The following is a 4,016-nucleotide window of genomic DNA, read 5'->3' on the forward strand; positions in this document are numbered from 1 at the left end:
CTACTAATAGTGTTATAGATAACAATACTGCAATGCAATGTAGAAGGATTGTACAAAACAGCTTTATATTTACATCTCAGAAATTTACCATTGCACTTATTACATGTTTCTATGATTACAGTTTACGATAAACACTAGAAGGTTTCTATGTAGTCTGGTATGGAAGCAGGTCCATGGGTCTTGGTCAAACCAAGAGTTAACACAGTGAGTGACGCCAGCCCAAGTGATGCTTCTGCTCGCCATGCCTGGCACTCTGCCTGGGTAGGCACCATTCATCATTGTCTGTGCGTCATTTCTACTTGCTCTCCAGTTCGCCGGTCTTCTATTTTCTATATCAAAACCTTTTCATTGATCTTTTCTATTTTATAACAGTGGTCCTATACACTACTTGCTTTTATGTAATTGACTAATTTCGCTCAGCATAATATGTTCCAGATCCCTCCATGTCATAAATTGGAGGATGGTTCCATCGTTGCTCCTTAGTGGGGAATATATTCCGCTGTATGGGTATACCAGAGCTTGTCCATTCTTCCCTATAAAGGGCATTGCGTTGTTTCTCGCTGTTTGCTGTTACGCAGAGTTCTGCACCAGTTCCCCATTCTATTTGCTCTCCATCCTACACTCTCCCCCAAACTGATGTTCACGTTTCTTGAACCTATTCATCTTGTTCCTAACTCAGAAAAATTTCAGACCCTGCTCTTCTTGTCTGGAAGGTTCATTTTGTTTCATCTGACTAATTCCTCTTTTTCTGTTAGATCTTGCCTTAATGTCATTTCTAGCCCTTTAGATTCCATATTAAAGTTTTTCCTCTGTTAGTATCTACTATTGTTCCTGTAAGTAGTATTCCTCAAAATTTCCAATTCTATAACAACATACTTACCTTGTGAATGTGTGTGCTTCCTACTGAAGTGGGGGCTCCCTGGGTACCCCGTCCCTGGTGTTTAGAACATGGAACACATTTAAAGTAGTTAGAGCCGTGTTTTTTCTTGAACTCTTATTATATTTTTCATTCTGGAATCTCTTGTGATAGATCTTTCTTCTGGTCATGGGGCCCATTTCCTCCTTCTTTTGTCTAGTAACTTTCTATCGCATGCTAGCATCGCGATTTGTATTGCTGACTGCTCACCTTTGTTGTAGTCCTTTAAAGAGCATTGTACACTGTTCTGACATGTGGATACATTTCTTAAAGATTAGTTTGACCCATCTTTATGAGTCTAGCCTTCCTAGGAAAGAGTTTCTCACCCTCAACGTTATTGTAGGATTTCACACCTGACTGGTACTGAAAACTGAAACCTGAATTTTAAAAAAAATTGCTAAACTTGACCTGAAATGGAAAACCATGATACTTTTAACACCACTGTTTTTGGTTCAGTGATACATTTTAAGTTGTCAGCAAGACTCATAGGACTCATAGAGACACTGGAGGACAGTGTAGAGCTCCCCCACCCCCCTTTTCCCTGAGGCAGTGAGTTCGAGTTTGCTTTTCGGTAGGATAAGCTACCTCTGCACCTCTCTCGACGGCTAATTGAAGATCCTCAGTTCAAGCCCATCAACTGCTCCAAGGGAGACAGATGCAGCTGTCTGTTTCTGTCAAGGTTCACAGCCTCGGAACTCCTACACATGGGTAGTTGAGTCAGAACCTTTGTGGGAGCAGTGAGCCTCAGAATTCATTGCTTTGGCAAGTGATGTGATACATCTGAAGCTAACGATGATGGCAGTTATGAGAGACAATTCACAGGTCAGTCAGAGTTCACTATGTCCACGACAGGCTTTATCTCACCCGCAGCAATGTCAGGGGTGCCCACGGAGGCCGGGAGAACTGCTCTAAGGCTGCAAACCCTTGTAGTCAGAAACCGGAAAGAACTGGGTTAACTGCATCGAGTTCTGAACAGGGTTTCATGTGAACAGAAAGTTATCAGGTGAGAAAAATGTACATTATTCACCTTTTTAAGTGTGATGTTTAAGAAATGGAAAATGTGTTTAAAATTTTGGAGATTGAATTCATTTTTGGGGGTGACAACTTCATTTAATTAAATAGTATACATATAAAAAGATTCCCATTTAAATTCAAAAGAGAACTTAAACAGTGACTACAAAATAGTATGTTCGAGATGAACAAGTTTTTAAAAAAATAAAATACACACTGAGAAGGTAAGAGAATGTACAGCAAAATGGGCTTATCTGCATTTTCGACTACATATTACCTGTGCATTGTTGATTTTAAAAGGGTTAACAGAATTTGAGTTGAGTAGAAAAAAAACTTCTTATGAAATGCGAGAGCTTGAACTAAATCTTGTTACCAATTCAACGTTTAAGATGCACTTACTCAAAGCCAAAGATCATCATTCTGTTTGGAACAATTTTTGTTTGAAAAGCAAATGGCCATGTCATTCAGGAAGTGATCAAAACAAGTGACAATCTTGGTCACACTCACCATTACAGTAAAATAAGTAAAGTTACAGTTAACCAAAAACACCTTTATTTTCATCTTCAAACAGCAAACTGTTAACTTTTTCTTCTCTGAAAATAATCATGATTACCTTTCACAAAAATTGGGTATTTACAGTGCATCTTCAAAGTATTTCTCTTTAACAGGAAACAACTTCCTAGTATCTCAAGATTAAAAAGTTCAAAAATTCTATCTTGTGGGTTTTATAAACAAACTGAAGCAAGCATAAGTCAAGAAAGTCCACTCATATTTCAGGTCCTTCTCCTCCAGGAACCAGCATTGTTATGGTATTTCCATTTAGCAAAATCTGATCTACTTTTGTAATCCTTCATCCTGTTGGTGTTATTTCAAATTAAGTGACATCTTCCAATGCCATATGAACAAAGGCATCAGAACCTAGAAGGGTGCCAGCAACTTCCTTGTCACTCTTCATCACAATGTGAAGTCTGGATCCTGTACATTTGTCCACAAGCTCTAGAGGTGGTAGCTGTGATGGGTTCGTAGCAGCGTTAAGCTGCCATGGCTACACCGGAAGTGGGCTGCCGGAGATTCAATTATTATATTAAATCTCCATCTAAATGAACTATCCCTCCTTGTAATTATTTGTTTAAATTTGGTATTTTTTTCATAACTTGAAATGCTAATAAGCATCAGCACAAGTGGGAAGAAAATGAATGATACAATTATTGCATACCATTATTTCATGGGAAAATAACTTGATGACTTCACTATGAAGTGAACTTTTTCTTCAAATGGTGCTAGATAAACGTACAGGATTGTTGTAAAGTGAGACACTGAATGGAAGAACTCAGTAAGCCCTGTGAATGTAAAGTTGAAGGTATTCCATTTTTTTCTAATACACTGATGGTTAGAAGTATTTTAATACATACGGGCTCTAATTTCTACAAGTGTATTTATACATTCTATTCCACTTTTTACTGTTATATATAAAACGAACAAACAAAAATAACCCAACAAACTTATTGCCATTGAGTTGAGACGGCGACATTAAAGGACGGAGGAGCACGGCTCTGAAGGTTTTCAGGATTGTGTATCTTTACAGACACAAGCAGCCGCATTTTCCTCCTGTGGAGCAGCTGGTGGTTTTGAATCTCTGACCTTACAACTAGCAGCCTGTGTTAGTCTGGGTAAACTAGGGAAGCAAATCCACAGAAATTCATATGTATAAGAGAGAGTTTTATATAAAGAGTAACTGTACATTAAGAAAGCATCCCAACTCAGTGCTGTCCAAGCCCATAAGTCCAACATTAGCCCATATGTCTGACACCAATCTACAAAGCCCTCCTCAATCTCACCAAACACACACAATGATGCCGATTGCAGGGGGGAAAGCCGACTCATTGAGTGTGTAAGCATCTTGGCGCTGGCAGGGGTCTCCACATGGCTTCTCCAGAACCCAGGGCTGCATCAGGGTAGGTCTATGTGCCTTCTCCTCAGGAATCTTACAGGAAGTGAGCCTTGCCAGCTGAAGTAGGGAACTGGTTAAGGCAGCTGTACTCTGGTCTGACCATCAGAGAGCAAGAGACCCGAGAACTAGAAAGGCGAA

General features: G+C 39.4%; 1 pseudogene; it reads right to left on the reverse strand.

The window, feature by feature from the left end:
* Positions 1-2,693: 2,693 nt before the first annotated feature.
* LOC142447233 (U6 snRNA-associated Sm-like protein LSm5 pseudogene) lies at positions 2,694-2,882 on the reverse strand (annotated as a pseudogene).
* Between the last annotated feature and the right edge of the window lie 1,134 nt (positions 2,883-4,016).

This window comes from Tenrec ecaudatus, chromosome 4, assembly GCF_050624435.1.
Source record: "Tenrec ecaudatus isolate mTenEca1 chromosome 4, mTenEca1.hap1, whole genome shotgun sequence".
NCBI classification, from domain to species: domain Eukaryota; kingdom Metazoa; phylum Chordata; class Mammalia; order Afrosoricida; family Tenrecidae; genus Tenrec; species Tenrec ecaudatus.